The following is an 18,909-nucleotide window of genomic DNA, read 5'->3' as shown; positions in this document are numbered from 1 at the left end:
CATTGCGTTATGAGGAGTGGTAATTTTAACAAAACCTCATAAATTTGTTAAGGAAATATTTTTTTCTTAAAAAATATTTATTTAATTTTGGACATAAAGGGATAATATATTGAAATGTGAGGGGTAAATTTATGTAAAGTGTGGATAACAACTTAAAAAGTATTTCCACTTAAAAAAAATTAATTTTTATGCTTGCAGTCGAAATCGTTTATAACGACACCGTTTTTAAGATATATTGGTTGTAAAGAGTGTGACCAAAAATGTCCAAAAGACGGGAAAAAAAGATCTGCTTTTTGCCGCTTATCTCTACCACTATCGCCGGTGAAACCTCGTTATAAGCGATTTCGACGATATTTTAAATTAAAAATGTTAGTGGGGATATGGAAGGCATAAGATGGTCATAATTATATTTCACGAACCTTCTAACTCATGTTTATAAGTTCTATTTCAATATAATACATTTATATTTCGATCCTAATTGTCTTTCGGAGAAAAAATAAGTTATAGTTAGCTTAGAACGATTCTAAAATTCTCCAATGTGGGTGTCTATTTTCCTAGAGTACACCTAAAAAAATATATATTTTTTTTCACATTCAACTTCATTTCAACTCCAATTTGCCCTTTTTTATAGTCTACTCCAAAAAAACTGCTATTTGTTGTAAGTTTTTTTCTGGTGGTTTGGTGTAATTTATTTTCACGGTTTTTTGTTATATCAAATTTCGTGATTTGACAAATCATTTTTATTGACTAAACATTATCATGGTAAAAGTAACAACGAACGTTGGTTAGAGAAAGGTAGACACATAACAAGCAAAAAACGCAACTAAGTTTTCAAACCAACCAAATTTTTTTACCTTTCACAAAACGAAGCGACTACAATGTCTGCAAATTGTGATGAAGGGGAGAAATGCCACAAAATATAATATTTTTTTGTTAGTTGCTTATGGAATTTTCTTCATACAACAATAGCTGATAAATGTGTGTGAGTGAAAATCATATATAGATTTGAATATGAGTTGGGTATTAGGGTATACAATTCGGTTGAAGATTTTATATTCTTAAAACATTATTATTCGATGATGAATGAAGGGTCCTTAAATATTTAACCTACTTATAGGATATATATAAGGTAGAGCTCATAACTTTTGTAATATATCCAAGATCTACATTTTGTTTTTTTTTCAAAGAGTGAGAAGTCGGCCAATTTTTCGAAATTCCGATTCTCTGTTAAAAAGAGCACCTTTAATGGACATATAGCCAAAACTGACAATTTTCCAAAATTACACCCTAAAACCCCATCTTCTTCGATTGGTAAATAAGATTATTATGGATTTATAGTATGGATTTGAATTCGAAATCTAGTAAGAAATATCTAGGAATCTAGGAACTGAAAGTCACAAGGTCGACTCGAACTTTTGAGATTTTATATTAGAAAAGTTCCGCATATTATTCCATGGATGTTCACGAAAATACTATTTAAACAATCCAATTTTCTCATTTCATTCATTGACTCATAGGAGATATGTGCCAATTTTCTTCATTCCACCCCAATACACATAAACACACATGCAAATATTTTCTATAACAAAATATGAATTGGATTTTGATTTCTTTTTTTCGGCTACGATTTTATGGTAGTTGTGATTTTTTTTTTGCATTTTGCATAAATTTTGCTTATCAAATATTGTGTTTTGATTGTTTTCCACTGTTGTTGTTTTTTTCGCTCCCTTGATCTGGTGGTTATAACAAGGGTACAGCCCTTAAATGTCACTTTGTCAAATTGACGCTAAATTCAAATTATGTCAAATTTTGTTTGGGTGGTAATGAAGCGGGGGAGGGGTAAGGCAAAAAATATTTTTTGCAAAAAAAAATGGTGAAATGGCAGCAACAAAGTGATTGGGAATTATGTGGGTGAAAAATCTCCCACCCATCCCCACATAACAGAAACTTGTTCTAAACTTTATTATGACTTTCAAATAGTTTGGTGTATTTATGGCAATTTATTTTTTATTCATTTTTATTTTCGAATAACATTCAATTGGCTCGATGATTTTCGTTTTATCTGGCTCTTTGCGGTAGAGGTTTAGTTTTTGTTTCATTTGTCGATTTTGGGTTTTTTGTAGGGGGTTTCATCAATAACGATTGCTCTGTTGGAGTTTTTGTGAGTTGTTTTTTTCTGTTTTTGTAGTTGCTTATTTTTATAAAATAGATTTGTTAAATGTTTGTTTAAAAAGTTTTGATTGGTTTTAGTTGACTATATTCTGTGATCCAATGAAGAAGAAAAAATATAGTTTTTTTTTCATTCACAATATAACAAAGAGGCCAGTCAATACAACAAAAGAAACATGAAGAAAACGAAAAAAACTAAATTACATTTTAATAGAATTTCTAAAAGAAATTTTAATATTATTTCGACAAATGTTTTTTTTTTTCGATATTTTGGGGGTAATAAATTTTTATTGTGGTAAATATAGAGTTTTGTTAATTTTACAATAGGTTTTTTATTGCAAGATATAAATTTATATAACAATAATAGTAAATTGTTTGAAATTGATTTTAGAATGAAAAATTATTATGTTTCAATTGCCAGGACAGGCAGGCAGGCAGGCAGAAAAGCATACCAGGAACATGTTGCAATTTTTCTGCAACAAATTGTAAAAAGGAGCAAACTTTTGAAAACCCAAATCCATTATTAAAATGTAGATAAAATCGGAGAAATGAATCCATTGATATTCTCATGTTAGATGGTAACATCGTCCAGGACCTAAAAATCGACCATAAAACTGTTTTAAACCAATTACGCAAAGCTGGATTCAAAAAGAAGCTTGATGTTTGGGTACCAAACCATCAACAGAAAAAATAGGATGGATCGAATTTCCATCTGCGAAGCCTTGGCCAAACGCAATAAGATAGACCCATTTCTCGACAGGATGGTGACGGGAGATGAGAAATGGATCACATACGATAACCCAGTGCGAAAACGATCGTGGTCAAAGAGCGGTGAAGCACCTCTAACGGTGGCCAAACCAGGACTAACGGCCAGGAAAGTTCTGCTATGCATTTGGTGGGACTGGAAGGAGATTATTTCTTACGAGTTGCTTCCAAATTTTCAAACACTAAATGCTGATCTCTACTTTCAACACCTAGACCGTTTGAAGAAGGCAATTGACCAGAATTGGCCAACATGAGAGGTGTCGTGTTCCACCAGGACAACGCTAGGCCACACACATCTACAGTGACTCGCCAGAAAGTTTATCATCTTTTGGAAAGTTTATCATTTTTTTCTTGCATTGCAAAATTTCTTCAATGATAAAAATTGTATATAGGGAGGATTAGGAAAATCTACTACTTGAGTTTTTTGCAAGTAGAGAGCAGGACATTTATGGGAGAGGCTTTATGAAGTTACCTTTAAAATGGCAACAAATCATACAGCAAAACAAAAATGTCTAATAGTTCGTATAAAAATAATGAAATTCTTTTTCCCCAACCTAATATATGCTTTACTCAACAATGTAAATGGGAGTTAATTATCATCTGAGACCACGAAATATGGAATATCAGCTACTCCAGTGGAAAAATGAGGCTAGAAATAAATCTAGAATTGGGCGGGTCTATATAATGGAGGATTATTTAAACATACATTTGGAAAATGCGGTTTGGCGATTTTAAAAGTGTAGATAATGGGTCGATACCTCCATACCAAATTGTCTAACGTTTTCTACCATCTGAGGAACCCAAATACAGAGACTTATGTGTTGTTGATGGTCCTAAACGCATTTTCTAACGAAAATGCTTTAATTACTCATTCTAGGTTGTTAGTGGAGGGTATAAAAAAAAAATTAGAATTGCCCTAAGAAGTTCCTTACATTTCACCATTCTTATCCCGAGACTCAAATAGTTAAACATAGAATAATAAATTTATTGAAATTTATTGAACTTCATACTACACAACATACCAATAAAAAAGTAACATTTTTTGGATATTTTAGTATTCCACATAATTTCTTTATTTGTTTATAAAACATTTTTTTATTATTTTGTTTATCAGAAATTAATGGATAAAAATCAACAAAGAAATGGTACGACACAACAGACAAAAACGATCTGCATCAAAATGCTAATATTCAATTATTACAAATAAACCTATATATGTACGTAAACATATGCATATGTGTACATAAAAAATAGTTTTATTATTACATACAAAAAAAAACTGAGCAATGAATATTTATTTACCCTATTACGAAACAAACAAAAAAAAAACAACTGAACACTGAAGCAATTCAAATTAAAAGTACTGATTAAATAAAGTTAAACTGTCAAACAATAATTTACGATAACAAATAATCAATGTGTAATAATAAGAACGAACACAACAATAGTAACAACAACAAAAAAACCCCGAAACGGAAACTGAAAACCAATCCAAATGGAAATTATTTGATGTTTATATTCCATGACAAAAAATATAAAATAAAAAAAAAACTGAATCGTAAAGGTGGTAGGTGGAAGATATCGGTTCTCTATGTCGCGTATTTAGATATACAAATATATGCCTGTATGAATGAATACCAAGATATCCTTGTTTTTAGTATATTGAACTAAAAAAACAAACATAACACACACTTTCGTGTGGCGGGGCGGGGACAAAGTGGTTGGAGACTAAAACTAACAAATAAAATAGATTTTTATTAGTAGGCAATAGACAACAGTAGACATTTGAATTGCTATTGTTTTATTTGTTTTTCTGCCTTCGTTTACTATCAAGTCTTATGCCCTCTAAAATAATCACACCCACGTACGTACACACATGTCTCATAAAACAACCTCCCATGCAAGCATAAGGATATGTGTGTGTGTGGAGAAAAGCGAGCATAGCCAAGTCCTGCCGGCGGCGGCGGTTGTCGTGTCAAAAACACCTTAATTCTAGATTTTTATTCGTATTCCACATTCAATGATATTTGTTTTTGTCAAAGACATCCATTCAATCATTCATTCATTTCCAAAACTCCTCGCCAGCCTTTGTGTTTAGTTTCCTTCCTTTAACATCCAGCCAGCCAGCTAACCTGCCATCCATCCATCCGTCGTTCCACCTGCTCATTTGAATTGTTCCTTTTTTTGTCTTTATTTTATTATTATTTGTTTTCATTTAGTTTTATTTTATTACTTTGATTGCTTTTTGCTCGTTATTTTCAATCGAATTTATTTTGTCTTAGCCCGATTCATCTGTAAGTAGTGTGTTTAGGTGTGCGAATGTGTATGTGTGTGCCAAAGGGAATGAGATACTTGGATTTTCGGTTTTATTGAAATCCAATACAAATTCGATTTCTGTTAGTTTTTATGTCAAGATTGTCATGATATGATTATATATGAATGATAAACAGCAATTGTTTCAGTTTTAGTTTTGGGTTTTGTTGTTTTATTATTTTGGTAATTTAATATCCTTTGGTATTTATAAATCAAATGTATAATAGACAATAATAATGAAATGTTGATTAGGAGGGGGAATAATATACAAGGAGGAAATTCGTAGAAAACGAGGATAAGGACCATGAAGGTATTTTTTCGATAATACGACAGATTCAGAAATTTTTCAGCCCTTGAAGGGGTTTATTATAATTTTCCTTATTTGACATTCTATTTTTATGAAATGGCCTCCATGTAAGGATTCCGCCTAATTTGAGGTATTGGGATGATGGTGGAAACTAGTACTCATTCCGAGATTATATTTTTACTTTTTAAGCAAAAAAGTACCCTATTGACGTCTAAAAAGTACTACAACAATTTCGACAAATCAAGTGTACATTTATGTAAAGACTCGTGTACATGTTTTTATACTTTTTATACCCTACACAACTATGTTGTCAGGGTATTATAGCTTTGTGCCGCCCCAAAAGTTTGTAACGCCGCGAAATATTGGTCCTAGACCCACCTTTAAGTATACCGATCGTCATATCTCGACTAGCTGAGTCGATCTAGACATGTGTGTCCGTCCGTCCGTCTGTCCATTATATTTTGTAAACACGATACAGGCCACAGTTATGGACCAATCTTCACGAAATTTTGCATGTAGGATGGGTTCTGGCCAATGAAGACCCCTATTGGCGCTGGTCGCTCTGAATTTTTCCAGTTGTGGTCAAGGACAACGCCTAGTATTTTCGGCGATGATCAGATAATAATTTTGGGATGTAGTGGACCGAAGACTTAATTTTTTGTGTTTTTTGTTTTTTTTTTTTTTTTTTTTTTTGGAGCCTCAATTATAAGCCGAACATCACAGCACAACCCACGGTGAAGGGAATCTGGACAAGTAATTAGAAGGAATGTACTGAATATTATTAATATTCAGTGTAAGGTAGAAGTGCTGTTGACCTCTAATCGGGCAAGAGGGTGCAAATATCACAAAATATTACACAGGCTCAAAATAAACATCCGCAGAAAGTTAGAGTTCCGTGGAAGTTGTGTAGGGTATCATATGGTCGGCCCGTCCGACTATACTGGGATTTAAGGAAAAATATTTTTATTAGCTGAAATTTAATACTTAATGTATATACTGACAATTTTACCTTTTGTATACATTAGGTTGAGGAAATAGAAATCCATTAGGCCGGTCGTCGAAAATGTCGATAAAATCGGAGAAATGATTGAAGTTGACCGGCATATTAGCAGTCGTAACATCGCCCATGAGCTAAAAATCGACCATAAAACTAATTTAAACCATTTACACAAAACTGGATTCAAAACGAAGCTCGATGTTTGGGTGCCAAACCAATCAATAGAAAAAAATAGGATAGATCGAATTTCCATCTGTGAAGCCTTGGCCAAACGGAATGAGATAGACCCATAAACGGATGGTGACTGGAGATGAGAAATGGATCATATACGATAACCCTGTGTGAAAACGATCGTGGTCAAAGAACAGTGAAGCACCTCAAACTCTGCCCAAACCAGGACTAACAGCCAGGAAGGTTCTGCTATACATTTAGTGGGACTGGATGGGGATTATTTATTATGAGTTGCTTCCATATGACCAAACGTTAAATTCTGATCTCTACTAACAACAACTAGACCGTTTGAAGATAGAAATTGACCAGAAACGGCCAGAATTGGACAAGAGGAGAGGTGTCGTGTTCCACCAGCACAACGCTAGGCCACACACATCTACAGTGACTCGCCATAAATTTCGGGAGCTTAGTAGTTCATATAAAAATAATGGATTTCTTTTTCCCCAAACAAACATATTTTTTCAATACTAGACCTGAGCTAGGTCCCTACTCGTTTTAAGTATTTTCATAGACCTACTAGCATTACTGAACCGAAGTGGTTGTGATTCAGCATACTGGGTTCTTGGTTGTTAGAGATATTTTTCAAAGAGATTTTTTATATAGGTCCATTTTTTTACTAATAGTGTAAATAAAATTTTTAACCAAAGTTTTCAATTTCCAAAAAACGACTGTTTTAGATATTTTGTTAAGGATATAAAAAGCTCCTATTTATATATTATATATTAAAGTTTCAAAAATGTGTTTAAAAACTGTCTCCAAAAATATCCGAATAATCTCCACAAAACTATCCAAACATTCCTTAAACATACGATATTCGCAGATAGTATTAAAATATCTTCAAAAAATATTCATCAAATTCGTCAAATATAATACAAGAAAAATAAGAAAAATGGTTATATCCAGAGGACTACAAATTCCTTGAGTCACTAAATTTCCTAAACCAGTAAAAAAAGATTTTAGAATCATTTTAAATAACAAATTAGTGTTGTATACTATAAAAACTCCAAAACCTCTACCCCTATGTTTATCCTTTACCAAACTAATTTCTTGATAACCACATAAATTAATTTAACCCAAACCCAAAAGAAACAATACTTCATTACAAATCTTCCGCCTCAATTGTTGTACTGACAACAAATTTAATATAACTCTTTCTTCCTACTCTCTATTGAATTTATCCTTTAAATTTCCTCTTTTATAAATAGCATGTCTGGCACTATAACGAAGGACGAACGAACGAACACAAATCAATCAAAAATTCGTTAAACTTAATCAATTTCTATTAGACAGCTTCTTGTTTGACACCGTTGGCAATTCTGATGCTGTCATTAAATAATGTTGTTGTTTTTGTTCTTGTTGTAGTTGTTTTTCCAACAATTTACTTTGCTTTTACACTAAATTACATTTTAATTAACCCTTTTTACTATAAACAAACCATCACTCACTCACTCACTCACAATCCCACTCTCACACAGACACACTTTTCCCCAACGATTATTTATAACAAGCGTATAAAAAACTTTTAGCCAGACATTAAACCTCAATACAAATATCCTCTTCATCATCGTCGTCCTCACTGTCGTCATTTTCAACTTCATACTCTTCCTTGCAGACTAGAATCCAATACATTGGATTCCCAGGCATCCTCACCATCTTCGCCATCCCTGGCTGGATAGCTTCAACGTTTTGATCTATGGTGTTTCTGTATTTCTCCAGAGTTCCTTTTCTTGTTTCTGTTCTATAATTGCAATTTTCTTCAATGATTGTGCTTAATCCACCATATGATTAGGTGTTTTCCAACACTTAACAGGATGGATAGATGGATGAATGGATGCTGCTGTGGTTAGTTGCCAGTTCTGTGGCCTTTGTATTTCTTTGCCTCGCCACCGCCCAAAAGAATCCCTTTCGTTGTGTGTTCTTTGTGTAGCCATGAATAAAAATGCCAGTGTGTTTTACTTCTGTCACAGCCATAACAAATAGGGATGGAAATGGAAAAATGTTTTGCGAAGATTTGGGACTGTCGAACAAGTTTTAAATGTTGTATACATTTACAGGTTGCCGACACCTTTAAAAAGTTTTATACTTTATACATATGGAATTGTTGGTAATTTGTGTATATTTCCTCATTCTTAGTTTAGTGGCTGTAGAATGTTTACAACATTTTCGACGTCAAAAAGATATGTCAAATACATCGTAGTTTACCAAAGAGTCATCTCTGTCCATATAATAATGTTGTTAAGGGGCATCATACCACTACATTTTTCGGTTTTTTGGTGTACTTGAGGATTTGGCCACTTTATTCTTTTAACCCTTATCCTTTGTTCATATGTGGGTGGTGTGGTCGTTGTGTCTTTTTGCCAGGACTTCTGTGTGTGTTTGTTTTTGTTCGAAGGGTTTTACTTCTCTTTTTTGTCATTTAATCTCAATAAAATAATTGTCATTTATTACCACAATGTAACCAAGCATGTTTGGCCAGGACACTCATCATCATGTTAAGCCCAGTGGAAAGTGTATGGGATGGAATGGGAAGAAAACATTTTGACAACATTTACTCTGGCATATGTTTTATTTCTCACCATCAAAAATTTCATTCGTTGTCTGTTGGTTCTGCAACCAAATTAAACTTTGAAAGAATATTTGTTTCAGTCTATTTTTTGTTCGTTGTGTCGTCTCTAGCTGTGTGCCATTGTTTTTGTTATTTTTAGTTGTCGTTGTTATTCGTGTTGTTTTTTTGGTAAGACCAAGCAATTTGCCAAGTGTCAAATTGTTCTATGAGAGAGCATTACGATAATCTACCGCATAATTTCAAAATTAATGTTTTACATGATTGTGATAGCTAGCTGCTGTTCGTTTAATTCGTTTCGGTTTTATAATTGTCATACAGGATGGGCGGGGAGTGTGGAGTGACATTAACATTGCATGAAAAATAATTGAATTAGCGAAAAATATTTTTTTCGCAATAGAAAAGAGAATTAGGAATTGGGGAAAACCAAACTATTTCCTGTAAAATACGAATTTGGCAACAATTTAAAGTAGTATTTTCTTTAAATTGCATTTCTTGGATAGAAAGAAATGAAATGTAGCAAAATATTCAGCCCATAATGGAGGCTCAAATAAACAAGATATAAAGTATCGGTCTGTATGGCAAACCATATACCTGACATTCGTATGAAAATTTTAACTGTTTTTTTTTCAGCTCTGTGAAGTCAGAGCCCAGCCGACACATTCTACATTTTATGGCAGTTCGGACTTTAAAATTGAGGAATTATATAATTTTTATCAAAATTTGAGAAGTACTAGAAGAAGTGACCCAATAAACTCCATCTTCGGAATTAACATCTTATGGCATACAATAAAACATTTGCCAGTATTAATATTCGGGGAGCTACCAAAAAAAGTGGATCGTTGGGCGCCATCTTAGGGCTTCAAATATGGCGATGTGCAAAGTTTAAATCGAATTGGATACTCAATTAGCTTTATGTTTCGAGAAGGAGTGGACTGATAGATTCCACTTTTTAAATTCTACTTAAAATTGTTAAAATTGTTAAAATTGTTAAATGCAAAGTTTGAATTAATTTGAATATTCCATCCACCTCAAGTACGATATACACATTTTCAAAATTGTATGCCTATGTGGGGGAGGTTCTTGTGGTCTGATCGGCCACATATAAAGATTTCTCCTAGGATTAGTTTACATTAATTCCGATAATGAGATCAGTTGGTATAAAATTTAAAAAAGTAAAATTGTCCCTATATATTATCCATTCATAATAAATCGATCATACATTTACATGAGGGCTATAACTTCGTAAAGTATCTGACAGGAGATTTTTTTGAACTCTGAGAAAATTTATTACCAAATACAGCCATGCAGGTTGGGAAAGAGTGCTAAGACGTCAGTACATCCAAAATAGACAGGACTTCTGTATGGGAGCTATGTCAAAAATTGCAGCTACTACGACTGAAAAATGTCTCCAATTCCTTCAATATACGTCAAATGGGCGGAACCGGGTGATCTTTCTGCGAATATGATTTTTAGCCTCCAAGAACCCGGAATGTCGAATTACAACCACTACGTCAAGACATGGACCTATATTAACATATTTGTAGAAAGAAGTTTTTTTACCCACCAAGAACGTGGAATATCAAATTAAAGCCACTTCGCTTGGTAAATGCGCCTAAGTCCTTTAAAATAACTCAAATCGAGCGGCACCTTTGAGTGACGACTGTGTTAAATATTGGCATATATTAAAAATGTTCTGCCAAGAAGAGTTTTACCCTGATAGACCTGGAATACAAAATTGCAGCCTCTAATGGAGCAAGACTATTCAATACTATGTCAAACATTTTTATGTAAATTTAAGTTCTGACCCTCCAAGAAAACGAAACACAGTTCATTTGGAATGAAAATGCGACTAAAACCTTCAAAACACTGAACATGTGGTGGAGGCTGTATTAAATAAACGGACGAACATTGGTAAATCTATTCCTTACGTGATCTCCGTCATAACGAGGGTGAAGGTATTAGATCTATATTTAATAAAAATAAAGACAAATTCGGATTTATAATTTGCTTTATATGAGACCTATTTATATAACATAGCTACCACTAAATGTTGGTCGTCAATTTTGATTTTCAATTTGCTTTATATGAGACCTATTAGTAGTACTTAGCCATTACCCAGTGTTGGTCGTTAAATTACCGTTAAATTTGTCTTTACTTGTTAGCCAATGAGCATTTTCGATATACCGATATTATTGTCCTTAACTGATGAAGTATTCTACTTCGACTTTGGGGCATAAATGGCTGTGACACCATTATTGTGTTGTTTTGTCCTGGTTAAAAATCCAATATCCTAAACCTGAAATCGATCTAATGCGAGCTGATATAAAATATTTTTTTAAGAATTTGTCCCTCACTTCGTCCCTGAAGCCCACGCATTATTATTTATTAAAAAATGTGTAATGCATTTGTAATAAATAAATGGATTTCAAATCGGAAAGAAAAAAAATAATTTTCCTTATCCCAGTGGTCTAAAACGGTTTCTATAATAACACCATTAAAAAGCCTATTCTGTTGGGGACCTAATAATCTATTCTAAATGTTTTCAAACCAGGTGATATTAAAATGAAATTTTCATTTTGCATTTGTTGTGAACGGCCTAAGCAATTAGGCATATGAAAAATGTGTTTCAGCAACAACAACAATAATAATATTATGCAAATTGATATGATAAGCACTTTGTAAAATGAAATTTTGATTTAGTTATTGAAATACATCAACACAATTCCCCAGAGCGGGGAGAGAAGTGGGTGGGTCCTAGAAAGTGTGATAGAGGGGATGTTATATTGAATATAATTTCGTTTTAACAATTCCATGTTGTATTTCAAATACAATTTACCACAAATTGACCAAAAAATTGTCTATAGGAATTGGGACATTATTTACTGGACAACAACGACGACGTTACCTGATATTAGCAGTTGTTGTCAAATTAATCCCCAGAGATGTCATTTCATGTGACAACAGCTACAACAACAGAAACATTTGCTAGTTTTATTTACTGTTGGCATTAATAATATAGAAAACAACAACAACAATAACAAGAGAAATCATATGTATTGTTAACAATTATTATGGGCCACAACCAAGTCCATGACTCAGTCCATCACTCAGCCACCCCTCACCTCACTTAGCTGAGAAATCATTCAGCCAATGCCTTCTCCTCAGTGATGATGATTTATATTCTGTTGTTGTTATATCAAATTGGTCACTTAGGTAATTTCGTTTATTGTAAACAATTCTATTAGGCTGATGAAATTTCTGGGGAAGTTTGGGAGAAAATGCGAACATAAAGAGCCGAGGAGGAGCAACTTTATCAGAGGGTGTTATTTATATTTGTGGTAAAATGAATAGATAATAAGATTTGTTAAGGCTCACAAAAATACAAGAATTTTGTTAAGCATGAAAGTTATGACATGTGACAGGATTTATGTGGGTAACAGGAAGTAGAATATATGTATGTATGCGACACGTGCCGAATATGAGTCTCATATGACTAGGAAGTAAATGCCTATTAGGAAAAGGAAAGCAATATTCATAATTATTTTAGAATAAAAAAGAAATATCTCTATCTCAAATTCTCATGGAGAATTTTATAACGAATTGTGTGTGAAAAAAATAACTTTTACGATAGCTCAAAGAAATTTCATACATACACCACTGACATACAAACTTTATTTGTTTCTCCATATAAATACAATTAAGAATAGCATTTAAGCCGATTATTTTTTTATATTGGCTTACACTTGTCAAATCATATAAGGAAGGCAGCGTGAAGCCAACCAAAAAAACCTGAATTTCACATTAATTCCATTTTTTCGCTGCAATTATTTTTGGTGTTTTATTTTTACGAGCACACAAATTAATTTTGATTAAGTGCTAATTAATCACTTCCCCCTCCCCGGTCCCCATATATAAATAGGCATTTATGTTAATAAGCTTGTCGTAGTCATAATTCAGTTATAACCCAAGTAATTAGTTGGCAGGGTATGCATAATTAGCTAGTGTGGAGTGGCGGGGAGACTTCACGTTCTAATAGAAAAACTAAGAAATTATTAAATTCCTGTGTTCTGCTTATTAGCAAGCACTCCACCACTTATAGTATTTAGGCAATTTCTCAGTAGTTCCCCAAAATACAGTAACATGCAAATTCTAATTAAGTTATCAAACTAAAAATGTCAAAATCCAAAAGTAACAACAAATTAATTATATCGCACGAACCCTTTCCTGTGTTGGACTGGATTTTGGTTAAGGCTAAGGGTAAGTGAATGGCATTAGACCAAGGAAAATGTATGGAGAAAATATGTAAATTTTTCCTTAATTTATATGTCACAAGAAATTATGGCCATAGCTATAAAGTGGGGAAAGTTAGTTGATAACTTTATTATAAGAAAATAAAAAAAATGTTCTTCAACTTTTACAGGTCTTGTATAGATAAATATATTGTAATTTATAGGCTTTCATAGCTAAGTGTATATTTTTCAATGCCGATTTTATCTAGAATATATTAAAAATAATGATTTTTTATTTTTTATTATTATACAAAGTGTGTTTTTTAAAAAAATGTATATATATATTGGGCAAGGACTACATTTTTTTTATAGATTATTTCTTTAATATATTTTTATAGTTCAATTTTAATAGCCTAGATTTTTTATAGGTTATTTCTTTAAGGAATATTTATACCCTACACAACTACGTTATAAGGGTATTATAGCTTTGTGCAGCCCCAAAAGTTTGTAACGCCGCGAAATATTGGACCTAGACCTACCTTTAAGTATACCGATCGTCATATCTCGACTAGCTGAGTCGATCTAGACATGTGTGTCCGTCCGTCCGTCTGTCCATTATAATTTGTAAACACGATACAGGCCACAGTTATGGACCAATCTTCACGAAATTTTGCATGCAGCATGGGTTCTGGCCAATGAAGACCCCTATTGTTTTTTGGAAAGATCAGTTAATATTAAGGAGACCAAAATGGACCAAAAACTTTATTTTTGTCTGATTTTCTGGTCGCTCCAGAGGCCGCAATTATGGCCCAAACACTGCGAATTTTTGCATGGAGAGAGAGATCGGGCCAGAGAATAACCATGCCTGTTTTGATAAAGATCGGTCAAATTGACCCGGACTTTTGTATGAAAAATTACAAAATTTTTATATATATATATATATATATATATATATCTGAAGGACATAGACCTCAGAAGTTGATAGTATATCCCAGAAGAGTGGTTGACCTTTAAATTGGTACCAATTATGTTGTCGTGTGTACTCGGATATGGGAGTTAAACGTAAATATTTACAGGTGCTTAGGTATTCAAATATTATTTAGTAACCCATTACCACACTAGAGGGCGGAAATATAACGCTGATTGTTTTGAAATTTTCATGAAGTTCCGGTCAAGGACAACGCCTATAATTTTCGGTGATGACCAATTAATAATATTGGGAAGAAGTGGACCGGAAACTTAATTTTTTGTGTTTTTTTTTTCAAGTTGATCTATAGGCCACAATTGAAAGCCGAACATCACAGCACAACACCTGGTGAAAGGAATCGGGCAAGTAATTAGAAGAGATGTACTGAATTTTTATTTTTGGCCGCTAAATATTTACCTATTGTTAAATCTCAGAATGTAGTATCACAGAAAGTTAGATTTTCGTGGAAGTTGTGTTATAATCAGTTAAGATGGTGCAAATATCACGATATATTACCCACTCACTGGTTTTATTATAGATTTTTTCATGGCGTTGATTATAATAGAATAGTATTTCTGAGACATGGAATATTTTTTGAACCTAATTTGTGTGTGTGTTTTTGAGGCCTGGGTTTTATATAATTTTTTCTTAGGCATGATATTTTTTACACAAGGTACTTTCTGACGGTTGCATTTTTTATATATTTTTTGTCTGAGTTTTGAATTTTATTATAGATTAATTTTCTGAGGCTTGGAATATCCTGTGTTGAGGTGTATATGTTTTTTAGTAGTTTTTTTATGAGGCTTTATAGAATATTCTTTCTACGATGTGGACTTTTCTTGTAGATTTTTTTGAAATATTCTTTAGTGAGTGAGTGATTTAAGCATGGATTTTTTATAGAATTATTTTTTAATCATTTTTCGAATATTATAGAATATTTTTTTAATGACTCTTTTCAATAACTATTTTAGGCGTGGATTTTTTTAATATATTTTTCAACAAGTATTTTTTACGTGCATTTCTATAGAAAATATGTTCTCAATGATAATCAGAGGCTTGAGTTTTTATGGAATAATTTTTCAATAACTATTTTGAGCGTGGATTTTAATAGAAAATATTTTTGTCAACAACTATCTGATGCGTGGATTTTTTCTGGAAATATGTTCCCAATGACTATCTGAGGCGTGGATTTTTATTAGATTATATTTGACACACATTATTTATTTTCTTCTGGAAGCCTCGGGCTTTTCGACCTAGAAAATATCCTTCTACAATATAAGTACATTTGTACGGGTATTAAATATGCCAAACATGAGCTATATTAATAAAAATATTTATGCCCCACATCTATTTTCTTCCATGGAATACCAAAAAAATCTCCCCATAAACAACAAAAAATTGCATTGCCTTAGATAACAAGAAAAAAATTGGAGAAGAGCAACAAATTGAGTTATCCCATTACGAAGTGATTTAACAATAATGGAATAATGTTGCAAAGAGCAACTCAAACAACAACAACAACATAGCATAATAGCAGCAACAATAGAATAGAACAAGTTGTTGTAATCTGAAATTTGTTTCAAATTACATAATTGTATTATATAAAAACCTTTTTTCAATATTCTACAAACTTCAAACGGCAACAATTTCATACTCATTTAAACATGAAATGAGATTTGGTCCTTTTTTTCTTAACTCCCCCAAACAATACACACACATTACTTGTTGTAGTACGCTTCTGCTGTTGGGATAAAGCACATCCTTTTTTATTAAACCACCCTCTATGCCGGGTGGTGTTCTCAAATTGACTAGAACGTTTTACGACAGCTCACCCAGAAAACCACTTGACATCTGACATAAAAGTTTGTTGTGTCGTTTTCTACTCCCGAACAACAAAAAAAAGCTCTTCAGGAAGGCCATACACATACACACACAAGAAGCCGAACAACAAAAATCATCTACTATTAGAATAATGAAATTTACGTTGAAAGGCAACGAACGAGCGAACCAACGAACAAAAATTATGTTTTATTTGTTACCAAACAAAAACATTTTTCTTTTTTTTCGTTTTTGACTTATGGCACACTTCATAATATTTACTTTTATTCATTTGGTTGAGCATGTGATGAAAGGTAGGTGGAAAGGGCCGAAAGGCGAGCACTGAATGACACTTCTAGTGTAAGTGAGTGAATAATTGAGAATCATTCAGACACACATTTGCCATGGTGGTATTGCACATGTTTTTGGTGATGGTGGTGGTTGAAGTTCGCCCTTCCACCGTACCTCGGAATTTTTCTATATTTTCGTTTTTATCGAACAGATGTGCAACTCATTAAAAAGCATTTAAGCGTTCAAAATTGAATCAGTCTCGCATAGAAAATTTCATAAACATAATAAAAAAACATTTATATATTATTATTACTATAATAATATTGAGATAATGTGTTGTTGGGTTTTGTATGGAACAAATCATGTGGATTGAATTTGTCGCAAATTTTCGAAGAAACACCCTTAGAGAAAAGTAAATACTTCATATGGCTATGGTATGGGGTCATTCTTATTTTTTGTGTTGGCAATTTGTTGTTAATAATTGACACATTAAGCGGTTGATTTCGTATTTTTTTATTGGTTTGAAAAGAGATGAATTGCATTACACTTGACTTTGGATCAAAAGTTAAGGGCATTTCGAGAACAATGAACTAATATTTCGTTTGTTTGTAAATAAAACTGTTTGATGCTGATCTGACCTCATGCACAAATGTCGAGTACGACTTTTTAATAAACATCTGAGTGATTTTTTTCAATTACTATCTGAGACATAGATTTATGATATTTTCAATGTTATTGATTTTTAATAGAAAAATCAAAAATCGATGGATCAGTGACTCTATACAAAGAAAGACCTGTATGGATTGGTACAGTTGTAATATCGTTAGCCGATAGATCTGGTCCATCCTTTTGGGTTTGAGGAATTGAGAACCTCCACCGCCCTTATTTACGAAAACCTTAAACTTTATGAGATATAATATTTGTTCAATGAATATTTTAAGCGTGGATTTTGTTAGAACATATTTTCTAGTGGCCTATTAGGCATGGATTTTTTAAATAATATTTTTCAAGGACTATAGTAGGCGTGGATTTTTATAAAATATTTTTTCAATAACTATCTTATGCAAAGATTTTTATAATATACTTTTTTTCAATGACTAACTTAGACGTTAGACAATTTTTTCCAAGAATATTTTTGTCGTAGATTTCGATTAAATATTTTTAGGTGCCGATTTGCGTGGATTTTTATAGAAAATATTTGTTCAATGACTATTTGAGGCGTTTATTTTTTTGAGTACATTTTTTCTTTGCTCAGATTGTAAATGGATGTTTATAAAAATATAGGTATTTAATAAAAATGTATAGATTGGTGCAGTCGCAATATCGTTAGCCGATATAATCCATATTTTGAGTAATTGAGAACCTCCACCGCCTTTAGCCGATATAGTACATATTTTGGGGTATTGAGAAGCTCCACCGCCTTTCGAAAATCTTTAATCTTATTAGGATTATATAGAGAAGATTTTTTTTGAATATATCTATTTTTTATCAAAGAGTACATATTAGGAAATTTCGAGATTTCATCGAAGTAACTAATAGGATGGGTACAATTGTAATTTCCTTACTGTTGTACCTGTCCATTTAGTCGATGTAGCCCTTATTTTTGGACCCAAAACAATATTTTGAGGGATTTAAATATTTGAGGATATGACGGAAATTCTTCTGGTGTTCAGATGCCCAACAACAGTATGTTTTGTTTCCAAATGTGGATCTTCCATGGATGACCCACGTTCCCTCTGGCATAGACCTATATAATTCAGGAATGAATAATGTTGAAAATATTCTACGATGAATTCTTTATCCTCTGGGCAAACAAAATTTTACCTATTTTTTTATTATTTGTCCATATTTTTAATTTTAGCCCATAATAAGGTGCCCACCTATTAAATATCCTGCAATCATTTCCCTTCGTGTTTCAATTATGCTCAGGCTGAATTAATTAACCACTAGCTTTCAGAGAAAGTGACAAATCACTTACCTAAATGTTAGCATATTTGTACGCCAGCGTTTTTTGTTTATATTTCTTTGTTTGCTCTCATATTTCAATTGTCTTCAACTTTGACATTTATTAGCCATATCAAACAGAAAGGCAACAACAACAACATAATAAGGATATGAGCGAGGAGGAATAAATAAACCAAAAAATCATATATGGGCAGATGTTTGTTATAGACATCAAATTGGAATGAAAATATATTATATTTACACCCTCTAGTCTACACTAGGGCCTCGTTTTGTCAGAGAAATATATTTTAT

General features: G+C 32.6%; 1 protein-coding gene across 1 annotated transcript in view; it reads left to right on the top strand.

Annotated features, from left to right (window-relative positions):
• LOC133331928 (retinal homeobox protein Rx) overlaps window positions 1–18,909 on the top strand; it is a 56,130-nt gene that overhangs the window by 25,430 nt on the left and 11,791 nt on the right. The window lies entirely within an intron of this gene.

Source organism: Musca vetustissima, unplaced genomic scaffold (assembly GCF_032173495.1).
Source record: "Musca vetustissima isolate MV318-11 ecotype Yass unplaced genomic scaffold, APGP_CSIRO_Mvet_v1 utg735, whole genome shotgun sequence".
Taxonomy (NCBI): Eukaryota; Metazoa; Arthropoda; class Insecta; order Diptera; family Muscidae; genus Musca; species Musca vetustissima.
This window is presented reverse-complemented; position numbering and strand designations above follow the sequence as displayed.